At 38.1% G+C, this 20,857-nt stretch overlaps 1 protein-coding gene and 1 long non-coding RNA gene across 3 annotated transcripts in view; both read right to left on the bottom strand.

Moving 5' to 3' along the window:
* Positions 1–20,857, bottom strand: part of ANK2 (ankyrin 2) — a 688,006-nt gene that overhangs the window by 558,186 nt on the left and 108,963 nt on the right. Inside the window, exon 1 of one of the 2 annotated variants that reach the window (XM_082389587.1) lies at positions 18,372–18,529. The exons of the other annotated variant lie outside the window; for it this stretch is intronic. The gene's annotated coding sequence lies outside the window, so the exon portion shown is untranslated. Of the gene's footprint in view, positions 1–18,371; positions 18,530–20,857 lie in introns of those variants that run through there. 2 annotated transcript variants of the gene reach the window in all.
* Positions 1–20,857, bottom strand: part of LOC309627624 — an 81,945-nt gene that overhangs the window by 11,558 nt on the left and 49,530 nt on the right. The window lies entirely within an intron of this gene.

Raw genomic sequence — 20,857 nt, 5'->3', positions numbered from 1 at the left:
CTATGGCCTGGGTACTTTATGTAGATTCTCTTATTAAACCCATACAATGAGGAAACCAAGGCTCAGATGAGGCTCTGAATCCAAGTCTGCCTAGCTCCAAAGCTCATGCCCTTTCAGGTGTGTAACAGTGTGGTCAGTGTACAACAAGGAGGCACTGCTCAGGACTGAAGGAACAGGAGCAAACACAGACCCACAAGGGCCTGAAGTGTGTGAGAGGGGTGATTAATGCCATGTTACTAGAGCAGAGAAGATGATGGAAATACTGACTAGAGGTAAGTTTGGGAAGGTCAGCTGGACCTGGATTGTGAGGGTCTTCTATTTACCAGCAAGTAATCTGAATTAAAATCCTGAGGCCAGTAATTTTCAAATGACACTCTAAGGAAAATGCCCATATAAGAAGTTCTGAATATTTTTTATATGGGGAATTTGGGGCAGGATTTATTTTAAGGGAAAAAAAGGGTTCCATTTCTAAAAATCGTATTTAAAGAAAACCCACAGGAGCAAATAGAGGGTCACTACAGACTTTTAATCATCCATATGTGCTTCAGAAAGATAAATATGGTGGCTGTGTGGGGAGGACGGTCATCTAAGGAAACAATTTTTGGACTGGAGACCAGTCAGGGGGCTTCAGAAATAATATAAGATAAAGCTTTTTAGGGTCTGGATAGACACAGACAGTGGTAGAAGGATGGATTCAATAATTAAAATATATAGAACTTGGTGGCAAATTTGCTGTGGGGAATAAAAAAATCAAGAATGACTAAGTTTTCTAGTTCAGACAACATAGTAATGACCACTAACTAAGACTGAGAAAGTTTGGTAGGAGGAGTAGACTTGGAGAAAACAATTAGTTCACACTTGTTTCGTTTTGACATGCTGAGTTTGAGGTGTCTGCAGGACACGCAGAAGAAGACATCACATGTGTGAATTAATTAGATGGGGGAATTCTTTCACAGTGTATATCAAACCACCACAATGTACACTTAAATATCTTATAATTTTATATGTCAATTATACCTCAATGAAGCTGAAATTTTTTTAAAAGAACTAATGAACCATAAAAAAAAAAAAAAGCATCACATAGGAGATAGATCTATGAATGTGGAACATCAGAGAGTGGGGCTGAAGGTATTTTAGCAGGGACCACTCATTTTGCCTTCTCCCCTTCTTCCTCATAGTTATTAAACTCACCGTTTTCACAGAGCACATGGCCACTCATTTCCCAGCCCCTCTTGACGCTACAGGTGGTCAGGAGACTATATCCTCATCAATGCAGTTTCAGCAGAAACATTCTGTACAATTTCTTTATCACTTCCTTTGGAAATTCTTGACCTTCACTTCCTGGGTGTTGGAACATAGACATGGTGCCATTGGGCTACTGTAGATGGTGCAGATAAAGACAGCACCTTAGGGGATGGTGGACCAACAAGAGATAAGAAAACTGAGATCCTGGGTGACCAGATGGAGCAGAATCACTCACCTACCTCTTTGTTACAGCAGCTTAGCCTCACTCTGACTAATGCATGGGGCATCAGCGTATAGTTCAAACCTCAGGATGAATGAGATCACCAGAAAAAAAGAGAAAACTTAAAGGAACACAAACATGAACAACAATCTCTAAAAAGTGAAGAAAGGCCCTTTTACAAGACCAAAAAGAAACAGCCACAGGGGTAGGAGAAGGTCAAGAGAGAGGAGAGTACTTCGGACAGGAAGAAGACTGGTTTAGAGATATACAATGGGGCAGAGGAAAACTAAGATGGAGATTTAAAAGAGGCTAATCAGTTTGGTGAAGAACAAAATTGATCATTGTTCTTTGCCAGAACAAAGTCAGTGAAGCAGTAGCGGTGGTGGCCTACTAAAAGTTAATAGGAAGGAAGGAAGCAGATAGAGTTGTGGAAGACTACTGTTTCAAGAAGAGAAGAGAAGAGAGATGGAAAAAAGTATTTTGAGGGTCATTTTCTACAGGCTTAAAACTCCTAAATGTATGGTGACTCAAAGGAATTAGAAACCAAATAAGAAGGCTTATTTTCTATTCTATTGATAGATCTGACGGGTTCCCCTTGCCAGCACCAATGCTGTAACTCAGAATAAGGAAGGAGGCCAGGGTAAGGTTTTATCCTAACCTTAGAACTTCCAATAGCTAGACAACATCCCAAGAAAATCTCTAAGATTTAACAATAACTTTTGGGAATTCACATTTTTGTAAACTCTTCAGTAAATTTTTGCATGTTGACAAATATCTCCAAACTGCCATTGGTGGTGCCTCTGTTACAAGATGGCAACATAAAATCCACATGGGCCCATAAGACGGGAAGCGAGTGATGGTTAATTTCCCAAAAGACATGCTATTTCCATTTATCACATCCCTGCAGTTACAATACTCCCATCCAACTTTCCCATCCCCAAGAGAGGGCTCCAGGTGCATGCCCTTCTTTAATTGGTTTCTATTCTCACCTTCCTTTTAAGTCATCATTTTCTGGGATAATTGGTATCTGTGAATTCTCACTAGAGTCCGTTTCCTTCTACTGAAAAGGAACTTAAATTACAACCTAAGGAAGAAATATATTCTCTGTTTAACTGAATTTTCCCTGTTGTTTAATAACTAGTTCCATTTGCTGCATTCTGTAGTTATACATAGAGAGAAAAGTTTAAAAAAAAAAAAAGTAAATGATGTTCATCAATATTTGAGTGCCATCTTCAGATAACTGATTCTATTAATTGATTACAATTTATTTATTCTAATAACTATGCAATAGATTTTACATTATTCCACATTTGTTTCTTTTACCTGCTAGTGAAATTTTATATACACATTAATTGCTAAGTACAGGTTTTGCAAAAAATGTTTGAAAGCTATTTTGCAGTTTCCTTTGAATCACAGGATTTCATGAACCACTGTTTACCCCTTTCTACAGCTGTACTCTTCATATAGGTTATGGTGGGGATGCTATCAGTATAAGCCAAGGGTAATATAAGAAATTTCTCTTTGAAATGCATTGCTGTGTTTAAAGATCAGCTGAATACATTATTCTTTATATTACACAGTAAACTCCTTCTGTTATACCATAAGAAGAGTTTCTCTCTGGTCCTAATTCCAGAAATAACTGTTTCATGTGAGCAACTGACATAATTTTCTAGATATTGAAAATCAAATAACCAACTGCTTCCTTCATAGGCTTCCAGTAAGCTTAGCACCAAATTACTGTTCTCCCCTTACAAATGCATAAGATTTTGTGATATATATTTTTCAAAACGAGGCTCAGTCCTAAATCCATTTTACTTTCCAGCCCTTATCTTTCCTTTGCCTTAATTGTCTTACCTAATTTTAATTTAGCTTTTTCCTTATTCTCTCTATATATCTTTGGGAGTTTCCTCAAATTTTAAGTAGGGAAGGATATAAATGGATGGATCAACTGATGGATTATTGACATACACACCTGATATTGCTAGGATTTCCATCCTAAATTAATGCATTCATTCATTCATTGAGCCATTCATTTGACAAACACTGGTCCAGTTCCTGCTAAGGGAAAAGCATTGAAACAGGCACACAACAGATATATTGATGGCCCCTACCCTCAGGAACTTTACTTTGTGCAGGTAAGCCATAATATACAACTAATAATATATGATTAAAAAGTGATCACGGCTTCCCTGGTGGTTCAGTGGTTGAGAATCTGCCTGCTAATGCAGGGGACACGGGTTCGAGCCCTGGTCTGGAAGGATCCCACATGCCGCGGAGCAACTAGGCCCGTGAGCCACAACTACTGAGCCTGCGCGTCTGGAGCCTGTGCTCCGCAACAAGACAGGCCGCGATAGTGAGAGGCCCGCGCACCGCGATGAAGAGTGGCCCCCGCTTGCCACAACTAGAGAAAGCCCTCGCACAGAAACGAAGACCCAACACAGCCAAAAATAAATAAATTAATTAATTTTTTTTTAAAAAAGTGATCGGTGTCATAAGAAAGTGCAATGAAAGTCTTATCTGACAAAGATTGCATTGCCAACCTATGCTAAGGACCATCTTTCCATGAACCCAGAAGGGGAAGCTAAAGCTCTCTTCACACCACTGTTGGAAGTTTCAGGTGAATCAACATAAGTTATCAGTTACCATTCTGGACCCCTTCAGAGGAACTGTCTTCTCAAAATAGGGAAAAGATTAATATAATTTTTAAACTAATGGATTCCAGTCCAGCGATTCAGAAATAGTATTCACAGTAGTAAATTCTTCTACACGCCTTGAAAAACATCAAGACATTATCTTGCTTTTCAAAACAATTTTGTTTGTGTTGTCATAGTCACAAAATGTTTTATGCACGTAATATTATTCTAAATATTTATTAACAGAAACTTAAGTTATTCTTAATATCAGGTTTTTAATTTAAATTATGAAAGTTGGTTGCTTTACAGTCTAAATAAACTAAGTTCCACATAAGTAGTAGAGACAGAATTAAATAGGAAAAATGTCATTTAGGAGATATTTAGAGTCAGCTCCACTATGCCCTTTTTATTTTATTTATTTTTTCAGGGCAATATAGTTAGTTAAGTTTTAGAATGAAAGACTGCATTAAGAACAACAGTTCTTGAACATGATACATTGGTATCCTTGAGAAGGTCATTAATAAGCATTCTTTTTAAAAATATATATATATAAAAAGAGAAAAAATATTTCATTGTAAAATACATTTGGAATCACAGACAATAGCAAGAATTCTCAGTAGCTTTCCCATATGCTAATGTGTATTAAAGAGGAAGGTGAGTGGGAAATGTATAATAGATAGCTAGTGGGAAGCAGCCGCATAGCACAGGGAGATCAGCTCGGTGCTTTGTGACCACCTAGAGGGGTGGGATAGGGAGGGTGGGAGGGAGACGCAAGAAGGAGGAGATATGGGGATGTATGTATATGTATAGTTGATTCACTTTGTTATAAAGCAGAAACTAACACATCATTGTAAAGCAATTATACTCCAATAAAGATGCTAAAAAAAAAAACAAGAGGAAGGTGAGTGGGAAGGAGCATACAATGTACTGAATATTTCAATCTTATTTGACTCAGAACACTTTTTTTCTTTGGCTGCATCAAGTGGCTTGCAGGATCTTAGTTCCCCGACTAGGGATTGAACCTCAGGCCATGGCAGTGAAAGCGTGGAGTTCTAACCACTGGACCTCCAGGGAGCTCCCTCAGAACACTTTTTAACACAGAACATCTTTAACATTTCATGGGCCACTAGAGCGCCAGTTTGGTAAATGTTGCTCTAGGGCCCGCTTCACATCACTGTCAGGTGTTCTCAGATAAATCAAATGTGAGACCTTAATGGAGCTTCTGGTATTTGGATGAAAACAGAAAGAAGAGTTGAGGGAGAAGTGCTAATTTAATATGAATTTCTCCCACACAAAATCCCTGAGCAAATCAGAGTCATATATCTCTGTGGTAGCTAGGTAATGCCTCCACCACAAGATGTCCACGTCCTAATCCCTACAACCTGTGAATGTCACCACAGATGCCCAAGGGGACCTTGCAGGTGTGAAGAAGCTAAGGATTTTGAGATGAGAGATTATCCAGATGGACCCAGTGTAACCACAAGGATCCTTACGAGGGAGGCAAGTGGATCAACAAGGGAGAAGGTGATGTGATGACAGAACCGGAGGCTGGAGTGATGTTTTTTGAATATGGAGGATGGGGTCAGGAGCCAAGAAATGCAGGTAGCCTCTAGCATGCGGACAAGGCAAGGAAACAAATTCTCCCCTAGAGCCTTCAGAGGAATCACAGCCCTGCTAACACCTTGGTTTCAACCCAGTGAAACCCACTTGGGACGGCTGATCTCCAGACTGTAAGGTAATAAATTTGTGTTGTTTTAAGCCAGTAAATTTGTGGAAATTTATTACAGCAGCAATAGGAAACTAATATAGTCTCTTAATAGTCAAAACTTCAAAAATAACTCTTATGAATCATAACTCTAGCTTTCAGCGGTTTAAACTATTGTTTTCTTTGGTGGAAAAACGGTTTTAAGAGAAGCACCAGATATCTGTGAACATTGAAAATAATTGGGGGCTGAGGGTCACTCACCTTTTACTTCAAATATTTCTTCTATTGAATTTTTTAGAAGAAGCACATATTATTTTAATGGAAAACAATTAGTTGAAATTAATAAAATAATTTGGGTTTGGATATTAAATGGGGTCTACCAGAAGTTCATGCATCTTTTCATAGTCAGAAATAACCATGCCCTTCAGTAAAGCTGCAAGAGCTGACCCAGTTAGGCAAGGGTATTGATGAGTGCAGGAATAAGTGTTTATGCAGCAAACCTACACCTAAGAATGATTTGTTCAGTGTTGGACAATGTTTTGTGGGTGTAATTCTTCCAACAAGGAGGCCAGGAAGATGTCTACGTTGCCAGACAAATTTCCAAGAAAATTTCCAAGAAACGGCAGGCCTCTTGCTCCTCGTTCTACAGAAAAAAAAGAGAGCCATCTCAATTCACCAATTTCCTTCTGATTCAAGACAACTCCAGATCTGTCTGTAAGCCAGGTCTCTGTCAGCTGGCACAATATGTAAAAATGTTAAATAGCTCCTGAATAAGAACTCAAGTCAAATAACTCTCCATGTCAGAAGCTCAGACAGAGTTCAAAAGTATTTTTCCTAGTTAACATTTTTTAAACTTGTTAATAATTAGCCATGTTACTGAACACACAACATGAAAGCTTTTAGATACTCAATCTGATATTAAAATCAAATAAAAGAAACTGAAAAAACAATTAAAAAATAAAAGAAACTGAAAGGTTGTTCAGCCTTCTAAATATGCACTGTGAGTTTGGGGGGTTTTTTGTTTGGTTGGTTTTGTTTTGTTTTGTATCACACGCTTGCTTAAAGACTAAGATGTTGGGGCCTTAATCTCTAAAAAGAGTGCATCCAGTCTTCACTCAGGCAGTGAAGTGAAGGACCACATCTTCTGTAACAGGGATTTTCACATGCATCTAGATTGTAAGGTAACAACAGAAAGAAGCATGTAATTTCTTCCCTAAAACCAAAGCCAGTCCTAAAGGCATTTAAGAGGGCAGTTGTCAGGGCTTCCAGAAGGGTTCTTTGTGTGGCCCATGGAGGAGGGAGGATATTACTTGGTGAAAAGCTGAAGAAATCAATGCTCAAGTAGAACAGTATGAAAGGTGTGCACTTCCGCTTTACCATTTTACATGATGCGGCTTCTAAGAGGCAGCTGACTGCAGTGGTAAGGAGCTAACCTTCTGCACTACACTTATCTGTGTTGCAATCCTGGGTCTTCTAGGGGACTTTGAGCATTGCTTAACCTTCATTAAGCACATTTTAAGAACATCTTAATTAGGAACATTTTACAAATGTTTCTTCATTTGTAAAATGAGGACAAAAGTACTAACACAGTTACTCATAAGGTTGTTGGGATTGAATGAATTAATATATGTAAAGTGCTTCTAAGCACCTAGGCATAACAAGACATTGCATATGTACTAGCTCTTATGGTCTTACCTCTACATTTTTCTGTCCCTAAATGAATCTTCAAAATATTAGCTGCCAGCTATATTCTCCCCTTGAACCCTCCAGGGACTAAATTATGGACCCTCTAGGGGTACAAGCCCTTGGCCCTTATCCCCACCACCACCACTCCTGACCCAACCCAGAATCTGCCCCTCGATCCAAGACCATGACTTTCTGGAGGACAGAACTCATACCATTCCCAGAAGCCTTTACATCAGCACTCAGCCTACCCCTTCCAAGGGAAGCTCCCTCAGGCCAGGCAAGGTGATCCCCTTCTGTGGAGCCTCCCAGAAATATTAATGCTGAGTGGAAAGAAAGCTCTCTCTGACGGATGTGCTGCACCGCATGTTGGCTGTTACTCTCCCCCTTAGCCACCTTATTCCTACTATGCTCTGGACCAATGCATGAGGATCATCTGATGAAAATGCAGATTCCTCAGCCTATCCCAAGATTCTGACTCGGTAGCTGAGGTAGGGTCCCAGGAGAGGCCACAGACCACATTCTGGGAAACCCTGCCTGTTCCAGGCAGAGATGCTTAACCTAGTGCCAGCTGTTAGAGGAGGACCGCATCTTGTTTGTCTTTGTACCGCCAGATCTAGCACTTAGTAGTTGCTTAATAAAATTACTGGTGCATGAATGAGTGAGAGCAGGAAGAATAACACTTGTCCTTCATAGGTGGGAGAAATAATCTATTGCCCAACACATAGAGGAGTGCAAACCTAGCAGAGAAAGATCACAAGTTGACATTTTTAGGAGGTTTTCCTCTTCAGGAGTTCCAGGTACAGAGAATGTACAAGACAAAATTTCAACTTCTACATATAATTTTTTAAGTCATCCTTCATCGTAGGTATAGAAATTTTTTGACTGAAGAGCAGACATGGGTCATTCCTGCTTAAAATTGATCACTGACATCTGAACTAACTTGTCATGGATTAATCATAAAGTGACTGAAAAAATAAGCGGCCTCTGTGTTCTTGACCTTCTTTCCTCTGCTTTATACTTTATTTTTCATTTAAGTAGCAAAGCCATTCTATGAGAGTTTGTGATACTCCAAATCTCGATTAATATACCAAATGGCAGTCATCTTAACCAAAACCACACCTTAATACTTAAAAGTCATTCAAATTTGGCAAAATATTTAGCCTCACCACTCTTTAAAGACTCAGCACACATTCATGGTATCTTTCTGTCAAAGTAGAGTATCACTAGAATTACCAAAAGTACCTCTTGATATCCAGACTGTTACTAAAATGTGTGTGTGCTCCTTCAGCAGATTTCATTGAAAATAGCCTGATCCTGGCATCAGGGAGCCAACCATCCTCATCCAGTCTGCAGGGCTGACTCCGTTATTATCTTCAGCATATCATTTCAAATCACTTAACCTTTCTGCATTCTGTATATCGAAGAAACCTGGGACCAGTGAAAGAAAAGTGCTTGTCAGCTATTCTATAGGAACATGGGAAAAAGAAATGAGGTAATGCTGAGAAGGGCCAGTTTTATCCAATCACATGAACAAAAGGAGTTGTGCAAAATGTCTCCTTACTTCATGGACAGATGGTGCTTCTGAGAATTGAAAGATTAGAGCAGAAAGTAAGGAGAGGAGATGCTAGAAGCCTAAATCCCTAGGGGAAAGAGGGAAGAGTGGCCAGGATTTGACAGGGGAAAGTAGAGGAATAAAGCTAAGAAGAAAACCTCACTAAGATGAGGAATACATGGGAAAGAGGAATGCCAAGGGCACAGGAGAAGTAGCCATTCTCATGAGTTGCTAGCAAAGATAATTTAGCGCATCAACTTTCAGGCAAATTGCATTTATTCTAGAGCAATGTTTGATGGGAATGTTAATTTGTCATGGTTCTATTTGCGCAGGGAGGGCAAGGCAGAGGAGAGGAACACTCTATTTCTACTGGTCATGGTTAGAACTTAGTGTTGTTTGCATTCTACCTATGCTTTTTTGGACTGAGGCAACCTGAAAAGCAGTTTCTCCGTAGGTAGCCAGGCCTCTGCGACAGGAAGCTGCGGCCCCAGAACTTCCAGGTGGGTCTCCATCAAGGCTAATACTAGAGTGACAGAATGGTCTTTCAGCAAAAGGCTCAGAGGAGTTAAGACTTTTTGGGTTTTATTTTTTCATTCCTGAAAACAGTTGGAAAAGGAACAATCATTACTGCTCAGATTGGGGGGAAAAGTGAAGAAATGGAGAAAAGTAGCACTACGCATTGAGCATCTATTTGCCAGGGGTTGTCCAATGGACTTTGCATGTGCTAGTTCATTTAACCCTCAAATGTTAACCAAGTTCATCTTACTGAGCACTTACTATGTAGTAAGCACTGTACCAAGCATTTTGATAGATTGTTTCAAAGATTAAATAAAATCAGGAATTGGATATTACTGTTATTCCCAATATATGAATGAAGACAATGAGGCTTAGAAAGGATAAATAAGTTGCTCAAGGTCATGTGATTAATAAGTGATCCAGGGTTAAAATACATGTCTGTGTGACTCTAACCCTTATGTTTATACTAAACTAACATGCAGAAAGTAAAAAATCCAATAATTATTTTTCTATTAAAATATAAATATCTTAAAATTCTATAGTTTTCTCATATGCTTAATGTATGTATAATGAATAGTAAATACAGTATGAAAAAATATTTAATCCAAGAAATAGCAAAAGAAACACTCTAAATATCCATAAATAGGGACCAGTTAAATTATGGTACGGTAAAATGCTATATGGTCTTTAAAAGAATAAGCCAACTGTACTTAGACTAATCAAAAAGTTGATGAGGGGAACTTCTTTGTTTTGCAATAAATGCAAAAATGAATGGAGAACTAGAAAATCATTTTGCAACCCCTAATGGAATAATGGACTGAGGCAGTAATAAACACTGGATGCCAAAAACATTAAAGTGTTGATGGGAAGCTTTACAATAGGCAGATCAGATTGACACCACCCAAATCCTCTGCTCAATCTTTGAATCACTCAAAGTCAAACGTGAGACATATGAGCCTCTTAAGGTGATGCAGCAAGAACACAGCAGGCACCATCTAGGAAGGATTCTTGCCAAAAATATTCAATCTGAATCCAATCAAGCCTCAAATACAAGGGACAGAGGAACAAGCTGAACAACACATGGAGGGAACAGTCAAATCCAGAAGGCGCGGTCTTCTACAAGATAAATAACAAGTTTCTTAAATGAATAGATGCCTTTTTTTAAGGAAGAGAATTATTAAAGTTTAAAAGTGTTAATGGATGCCATATGTGGACCTATTTGACTTTTAATTTAAACAACTTTAAAAAGATATTTTTGAGAAAATCAGGGAAATTGAAAAATAGACTGGATTTTAGATCATTAAAAAATATTAATTTTCTGAGATGTGATAATGGCATTGTAGTGGGTTTTTGTTCAGTATGTCTTAGGAATACATACTAAAGTATTTATGGGTGAAATTACATGATATCTTGGATTTATTTTAAAACACTCCTGAGAAAAAAGGAGAGCTATAGTTGAAACCAGATTAGCAAAGGTATTCTTACGGAAATCATCCAACATATACAATAGCAGAGAAATAATACAACGAATCTGCATTCATCCAACTTCAACATTTTGCCTATCTTGATTCAAGCTATTCCTCCCGCACATATCTTTTCTTGTATATTTTACAGTAAATCTCAAACATCAGACAACATATCATTTCACTCATAAATATATCAACATGTATCACTAATCAATAAGGAGTTTTTCTTTTTCACATAACAACTAGGCCAATATCACATGGAACAAAATTAATGATAATCTCAATATTTTCTAACATATAGTAAGATTGTCAAAATATTAATATGTATGTTGAAGCTGGATAATAGATATCTGGAGGGGGTCATTACACACCCTAATTTTGTGTATGTTTGAAATCTTTCATAATAAAACTCTTGCTTAAAAAATAAGGAACTTTGTATGTACTGATATGGAAAAATGCTCAAGACATACTAAGTGAAAAAAGACACAGAATAGTGTATGTACTATGCCACAATTTGTGTTTAACAAGATATAGAGATATGTGTGTGTACATACATACATATATATACATGTCTATATATATATGTATATATATATAGAGAGAGAAAGTCATGGAATACAACCGGAAAATACACATGGAACTAAAAACAGTGGTTGTCTCTGAGGAGGGGAACTAGAGCACAGGGGAAGGAAGAAGATGTGTTTATCCTTTTGTATCTTTTGAATTTAGGGTTGTATATTTTATATTCAAAAACATAAATCATTCATAAATTAAAAGAAAAAAAACAATGTATAGACACCTGGTATATCATGTATCATCAAAACTAATCATTAACTGTGATTATCAGTCACAGCTTAAACTAATCTAACTTTGGTATCCTACCAGATTTATGTTGGAAAATTGCTCTGATACCTCTAAAATCAGAAATCTCCAGCCATCTGTTTAATACAATATTGTGTTCTGGGTTTTCAAGCTACTGTGGTCTAAAAGATTGCCACTTCAGCTTATTGTTATCTCCCTTACTTACTACCTCATGTTTGGCTTATTCTGGTTCAAACCTTTTTATATTTGTATGTTCCAGCATTGCCTCAGTAGAGCAAAGCCTCTCTGTTTATTTCTCTGGTGGTTAAGCTGAAAGCGAGACCACCTTTCAAAACTGTCCCACATCCAAATGAGACCTGTATTACAATCCAGCTGCTACAGATCATTTTCTGTCCTTCCAACCTAGCTAAGTGTTCATCAACTAACATATACCAGTCTAGCTGTCACTAGGGGGGATTTGCCTTTTTTCCAAATTAAATTTTAAATAATTTAAACAGATTAGTGCCTAAACACAAATATATAGTTGTCTCTGTACAGCAACAATTTAGATTTAATTGAGGCAGCATATTGGGAGCTTATAAAGCACCAAGGCATCTCCTTTTTAAATATTTTTTTTCTAAATTTCTTCTTTTCAATCCCAAATGGAAAATGAAGCCAGAGTACATAACAAATAGAAAATCATGGAATGTTATTCCCTGTGTGAAACTTTAGAGCAACAATTATTTTTAGTAACATCTGGGCCAAATGTTCTTACAGGATTTAGTTTATTCTGAAATTAAATACCATACTATATCAGGATGAGGAGTTTAAAATTCTGCCGTATTATTCCACAAGTAACTTTACAACTAGAAAGAATATGCTTTTATATATACCAGCAGTTTTAGTAAGCATAAAATATACAACATGGAGAAACAATAGTCTTTTCTGGACAAAACATAATAATTGTGTGACTGTAAAATCATGCAAAATCTACTTTGTAAGTCAGCTTCATTCTTCATTAGGGATGGTTTAATGTTTCTTTTATTATAAAACCCAATAATATTGAGTTATGAGGAAAAGTTATGAATGGCAGAGTTGATGTTTCAACACCAAGATGAGAAAAAGATCTAATATGTAAAACTTTCTGGAACCTATTTTTCATTAACACTTGAATAGCACATTTAAGGGTATACTTTTAAGGGTCACAAACAAAACCTGCAACAATGGGTAGGTATTCTGAATGGCTAGCATGAAAGGATTTGTCAAATTGCTTTGCTAAAAACCAAGGCACAAGCAGTTCAGTTTGGATTACTTAGATTTTTTCTGTTTTTCTACAATGTATTCTCTTAAGAAGTCAAAGAAATCCTACTTTGAAGTTTCAACCACTAAGCTTACACCTTTAGAGAGCTGGCCTCTGAGTGGATGGCAATTTTGTGAACAAGAAACATCCTGTACCAGCTACTGTGCCCAGCTGAGAAGGCAAAGGTAAAAGTCAGCCTCTCTCTCAAGGAACTTAAAGAAATCTAAGCTATGCGGGCAACTGACTACCCAAGTTCGGGGACGTGAACTAATATACAAAAGGAGGAAAATATAACAAATATGATAATGTGCTTTTTTAGATTTTTCGTAATATCGTTCTGTGAAATAATTGTATTAGTGCATTAAATTACATTGATTACCTTTAGGAAGTCCTTAATCATTGCAAAACTTTATAGTAAAGTCGACCATGTTTTGGATAAAGCTAAAAGAGCTACCCTTTTAATAATAAGGACCTGTAATACAAAATTTTGTTAAATTACATTTTCATTAGGAACTGGCTATGCGGACTGTCTTCTAGATACTGAAAGTAGAACTAACAAGTAGGTAAATATTACTTCTAAGCATTCCCCATACCTTTCAACCATATCACACCACGATTCATTAACACAACGAAATCTTACCTAAAATAAAGGCATTCCCTCCTCATCTGTAAATCAACATCCCCCCCATCACCAAATCTGTGTTGTATGTAGATAAAAAGGGCTTTGTCACAACCTTTTAGTTTGTGTACAAAACTCGATAGAAATCTATAGTTGAAACAATAAGCATAAGTTATAAGAGAAAGCACTTTAGACTTCGAAAGACCCGGTGGAATCTCAGCTAACAAGTCACGTGCTTTGGTGCAAGTTTACCTTACTGTCCGTGAAATGTCCATAAATAAATGAAATGTTGGTACCAGGTATAGCATACGGGAAGTGCTGAGCACGTGGGAATTGCTACTGTTATTATTATTATTGCTTATGATATTTCCTCAAAATATGATTAAAAGGCACAAATCAAATGGGGTAAGATTAAAATAAAGGATCTAACTGAGTCAGTAAAACCCAATACTGAGTCTTGATGATAGAATTGTCTTTACAACTGAGGACAGTAGATAGTCTTTTTCTAAATCAGTATACACAGAACTGTTTTTCTACCCAGTCTTCTCAAAGGCTGTGATGTAGTGGTGCTTTCAAATGTAGTGTTGTGCAGTAGATCTTCATGCCTTCTTTTCCATGCTCAAGACAAAGGACAAAAATATGCTGAAGACCTACACCAAACCCAAAGCCCAAAAGACAATAAACAGTTTCCACAAGGAAGCCCTCCATCTAAACAGTTTAGACAGTTGGGTGTAAGTTAGGTTTAAGAGGTTGTTCTAAAAAGCAGCCTTCATTAAAATAGACTGGAGTGTAGAAGCTTGAATTCATGATCAGAAAAATCAATCTATAACTTCCATTGACCCCAAACTGCAATCTCAGATTTCACATTGAAGCTGGCAGGGTTACTAGCACAGTAAACAGTAGCATCTGGCTCTCATGTGGGATGGTGTATACAATGGACTGATCCATAACTTTAGTCTACTTTAGACATTTAGATGGATGGGCTAAGAGCCCAGTGTGTTATAATAACCCTGAAAAGCTTTTGGCTCTGGCTGTGAACACATTAGCATTAACTTAAATCTGTTGCTTTGTTTACCGCAAGAGGTATTTGCTTGTGCTTTCAGCCTAAATGGCACCAGTTAAAGGCACCCAAGACCTAAGAGTGAAATTTACAACCAGGACAGCAGCTATTCACTGTATTGAGGCTCCGGTGAACATCTTTTTTTTGGATTTCCTCTTAAGTTACATCTTTTTAAAATAAGTGGTACCTTTATTTGGAGTCTCTGTCTCTCCACAGTAGGAACATTAATGCCTAATTTCCCTTTTCTGTTTTTTTCCCCTCTCCACAACCTGAAGCTGAAAATAAAAAATCAGAGGGTTCCTTGACTATGTCACCATTTAGAAATGTCACACATGCAGCCATTTGTTTCTAAGCTAGAGAGTGCAGGCTCTTTAGAACAGTGTTCCAATTATTCTTGTTAAAACCACTCAAAGCTACCAGAACTAATTTCTCCCAATATATCACTATAGTTTAACGTCTAGAATGAAAAGATGCCCTCACTGGACCAGTAGAGACTGATTATTGCACATTAAGGATATAATCAGAGGGCCTCTGTATTGTAGTCAAGGTTTCCAAAAAATGTAATTAAACAACACCCAATCTAATTATGTTTATTGCTTTTACAAATAGCATTAACATAGACAAATTACATGTGACATTTATTCATATTTATATTGATTTCAAATATGTGAATCTCACCCTGACTAAAATTAGACTGAATAATTTACAGATGGGCATTCTAATACCATTAAGGAACAGCATAACATTGTGTTACATTTTAAATTTCATTATACTCATAAGCAGGCATTGCAGTATTCTGTATATTCTATCACTCAATCAGTAAGTATTTTTTGAAATCTCTTTGGGGTCTAGCAGTAATCTAAGGAGAGGAGGTCAAGCTGAAACTTTATTTTAAGTTAAACATCCCTTATACATGGTTTTAAATATGTCACCATAAACAGGGCCTGCATAAACAAAGAACATTAATATGACTCCGAAAACTACCCAAATGGGAAGAAGCTTCTAAATGATCTTGTGGTATTTGATTTGCCAAAACTGAACAATAATCCCTTTATTAATTAGGGTGGTCCTCATTTCCGGTACGGCAAGATTGGAAAACTAATGATCAGGTATTTGAGATCTCATCACATGACCTGGAAAGAATATATACATGCTACGCCCCTAAGAAAAAGAAACTTAATTTTCTCTTTAAGGACTTTCCAACCTTTTCCAAGATATTCTTAGGCAAGTGAAATGGCAGTGGTTTTACTATTCCAGCAATATCATAGCTAAATAAAAAGAAAAAGAACCTGAAATTGAAAAAAACACCTAAGTTTGTAGGAAAATACTCTTTCCTTAAGTTATGTGATTGCAGAGGTGCACTGAGATCTAGGTTCTGGTCCTGATTCTCTCACTCATCACATGTATAACTCTGGCCAGTTTCCCCCTCTGTAAAATAAGGGGGTGAACTGTCAGTCCTTAAGGTTTGTTCAGCTCTAAGTTCCTAACTGCGCATGTCTTCCCTAAAAAGTAGTATGGGGTATAGATGGCCTCTCTGCATTAATCATAACCTGCCCAAAGTAATGATTAAGACAAAGGAACACAAAGACAGTAAACGGAGCTGTGCGAGTGAGATGATGAAATGGGTAACTTTTCTTCCATTTCTTTTCATAGCAGTGTATTAATTTTTGAAGAAAAGAAATTCTACAACTCCCATAAATGGGCACCTCTACCCTGAGAAGCAGGACTTGTTTGCTTACAGAGAGATGAGGGTACCTCAAGTTTCTATGCAAGGAATCAACACGCCCAAGCATGGATATCACTTCATCAGGCTTCCCCTCAGAGAGAGATGGTGTTTGGCACATGGCCAGAAAAGGGGGTGTGGTCTCAGGCTGGTCAGAGAAGGCAGAGAGAGAGGGTTGGGTCAGTAATACCTCTGAAAACATTCCTCACACTGGGCTCACCTACTCTCCCCCGGCAGAGTACCAGCTGCATTTCCTCTGTCCTTTGTCAGCGTCTCTGAAATAACTCACAAATTTACAAGCAGTGATAGGGCCCTTTCCAGCATAAATCTGCCTTCACTCAACAATATGGAAGGAGGACAAGGTAGGGTGGGGCAGGACAGGGGGAAGCTCATTTTTCTATGCTTCATTTGGTTTGGCTTGTACTCTATTCCACAGAGCTCACAGGATGAATTCACAGGATGAACCCTTTCTGCACTGAGTGCTCCTGCGATTTAGTGGAATAAAATGGCAAGTGAATAATCCACGTTCACAACACTATGGGTGGGGCAAGCTCTTGTCTGTTGTTTGATGTTCTGTGACTTAAATCATCTATAGCAAAAGGCTATAAAAAAGAATCGACCTCATCTCAGCTTACTTTCTTTGCTCCCATCTCACCATCTTTCCCACCCAAAAGTTTCTTCAGTGGCTACATGTTTCTGGAACCGGTCTTTGGCCCCAAAGCCAACAGTTTGTGCAGAGATTCACAGAAAAGACTAGGGTTATCCCTCAAAATAAAACAAAAAAAGAATAAATATCTTACAATGCTTAAAGATATAGCCTAATTATTTATTTGCTATTGTCTTTCAAGTGGACATCCTATACCTTGACCTAAAACTCTGTCAAGTTTTCATAGAAAAGTACTAAGGCAAAGAAACAATTTGTTCTCCTAAATTTCCCTTTAAAGTCCCTTCCAACCACACACACTTATTTTCAGTCTCTAAAACAAATTTAGTGTCATATGCCCAGGAGAAAGAGTAAGATGGTATTGAATTTATTCCCTTGCTCTCCAAAAAGCCCACACCTAAACACTGCCAAGGTGAGGATCTCTCCTGATGCATGAATGTGGGAACGTGATGCTTGTTACCAGCAAAAGACCAAAAAGCAGTGCCTAGAAATCTGTGCTCTCGCACTTCTCACTGCTCTTTAATCGGGCTTTTGAAGCAGGCAACAATTTGCTTGCTGGGAAAAAGGGGAGAGAACTCCATCATTCTTCCACTACCGGCACCTGTTCTGCCAGCTGACCCCACCTAATATAAATTAGACCATTAAAAAAAACGCAATTTACCAGTAACTACCTAAATCTACATGCTCCTCACTGCTGGTTCACTCTCCTTCCTCTCTCACCACCCACTTACCCAAAGCAGAAAAGAGGCGGCAACCACTAAATATTTATCCAGCACAGACACAGCCAATATCTTAACAGAAGCAGTGATTCTGACCGAGAGAGCCACCATCCTCTTTCCCCTCTCCCTGCTTACCATACAGAGAATACCAAGTCCACTCATGGGTCTGTGAATCTGAAATCAATTCGCTTTAACCAGCTCTAACAAATCTACCCTACAGTTACAAAAATAGAAAATGCAATTCAGAAAGACACATCACGTGGAGAACAAACAGAAATCAGGGCTGGGGGACATCTGCACATCAGCGCTGCCTATGAACTCCAGGATGGCACAGAACTCAAGGCTGCCCAGCCCAGATCCGGGAGGGTGTTTTACAAAGCGCTTCCAGGAACCCCCATCAACACCAGCGCTTCCCTTCCGCTTCCAAAATGCTCTGAATAAAGACCTTCTTTAAGCACTTACTGGGAGCAGCAGCTTGTCTCAGCAATGTGCCCGTGAGTCACGCAGCAGGAGGGGTCCCGGAGCAGGGCAAATCGGAGAGCCCCCCCAGCTTCCCAGCAATCTGATGGCTAGGAGACAGTAGCCCAGGAGCCGACTTTCCCATTACAGCCTCAGACTGTAATCCATGTGCTTTCGGCGGGCCAGTCCCAGCTGCCCACAGAGCACCACATGATCTGCTCTGACATCAGATCAGCCAGACGTGACAGCCCATCGGCCAGCCTCTTCCACACTCATGGGTTGCAGCATTTGGGTGCCTTTAGCTTGCCTTTAAGCAGGTGGTACAGAGTAAGGAACTGTTGTTTTCTCACAAAATGTTTTTTTTCTTGCCTGATTCCTTCTGTTTCTAACAGAAGGAAAAAATAAGTAAGAAAGCACTTGGATTCATTTGCAGCCAGAATTTATCAGCTATATGGGAAGTAACTGGACTTCCATGCCTGGTTCAGGGAAGGTGAGGAATGAGCCACTGTCAAGATGCCAATACCAGGGGGGTGATTTCATCTGCAAATCACCACCACCTCACCCATGTTTCTGTAGATCATCATGTATATTATATATGATATTATATATATCATAAAATAGCAGTGGGTTTTGTGTAGATTTTATAAGCGAGGCACCACTGATTTTAGTTCATGGAAGAAGATCTCAGGGAGGTAACCACTAGACTCAGTGCCAATTACAATAATTCCACCGTGAGGGCACTCATATACAGTCAAACAGAAATAGACTTGTAGATCTAGACGGACAGAGAGGTAAGTAGGCAGAAATTCAGGATGATCTATTCTTGCTTGTGTTCATTCATTCAGTAACCATTTATTGATCACCTGTTAGGTACCCAGCACAAGGGGGGAATATTAAATTGGTGGGGGTGAATATTTGAACAATATGCATAGCTTCAAGTTTTTTTTTAATTTGGCACAGGGCTTCTAATTCTATTTCTGTAATATGTTGTGGAAGTAATAGCTTTATGAAGGCTTTTTACGATATGTTCTGCATCGAATACTGAATCTGAAGGCTGATAACAAAACCATGTTCTACCCTAATTTCATTATGATAAATGGGGATAAATGGAACCTTTAAGGTAAGAATAACCAAAATTATTAAGCTTTTATGAAGCAAAATCATAGCCAAGCTAGGCAGCAAGGACCAGAAATGTATTCTTCCCTAATCAAGAGAAGAATTCACTCTGTCTGCTTTAACTATATTACTTCCTGTGAATTTGGTTAATCAACTGCATTTCAGATATTTATGTGGAAACAGGAGCTCCCTAACCAGCTTAGAAACCCATTGAATGCCATGTACCTCGGTATTATTTACAGTGATTTAAACATAATAGGTGTTCAATAAGTAGTAAGAATAAATGAATTGACTCAAACAGTTTTATTCTTTATGTGGTTTATTCCCAATAGAGATCAAATGGAAATTAGTTGCTTCATGGAATCTCATATTGAATTCCATAGTCACAAGCAAACAGGTAATCTTCTCAGGGGTAAACATCACAAATTTGATGCAAAACAAATAGATGACTTAAATATTACATATAAAATAACAAATAGATTATTAGATTAATAATTATATAGATAATAGATTGCTATTAGATTCGATTGTTTCCATAACAAAGAGGATATGTAGATACTATCTAATCACTGATATTATAGCCTTAATAAATGCATAAGAAAACAATACAGTCCACTTTAAATATAAAGAACAAAGCTGAAAAGCTGCTCAACATCACTAATTATTAGAGAAATGAAAGGCAAAACTACAATGAGGTATCACCTCACAGCGGTTAGAATGGGCATAATCAGAAAATCTACAAACAGCAAATGCTGGAGAGGGTGTGGAGAAAAGGGAACCCTCCTGCACTATTGGTGGGAATGTAAATTGATACAGCCACTATGGAGAACAGTATGGAGGTTCCTTAAAGAACTAAAAATAGAACTACCATACGACCCAGCAATCCCACTATTGGGCATATACCCTGAGAAAACCATAATTCAAAAAGAGTCACATACCACAATGTTCATTGCAGCTCCATTTACAGTAGCCAGGACATGGAAGCAACCTAAGTGTCCATCCACAGATGAATGGATAAAGAAGATGTGGCACATATATGCAATGGAATATTAGCCATAAAAAGGAACGAAACTGGGTCATTTGTAGAGACCTAGAGACTGTCATAGAGAGTGAAGTCAGAAAGAGAAAAACAAGTATCGTATATTAACGCATATATGTGGAATCTAGAAAAATGGTACAGATGAACTGGTTTACAGGGCAGAAATAGAGACACAGATGTAGAGAACAAACGTATGGACACCAAGGGGGGAAAGTGATGGGGGGGGTGGGGAGATGAACTGAGAGATTGGGATTCACATATGTACACCAATATGTATAAAACAGATAACTAATAAGAACCTGCTATATTTAAATAAATTAATTAAATTAAATTT

Source organism: Balaenoptera borealis (genome assembly GCF_965194805.1).
Source record: "Balaenoptera borealis genome assembly, chromosome: 4".
NCBI lineage: Eukaryota > Metazoa > Chordata > Mammalia > Artiodactyla > Balaenopteridae > Balaenoptera > Balaenoptera borealis.
The sequence above is the reverse complement of the archived record's forward strand: the minus strand, read 5'-3'. Positions and strand labels throughout refer to the sequence as shown.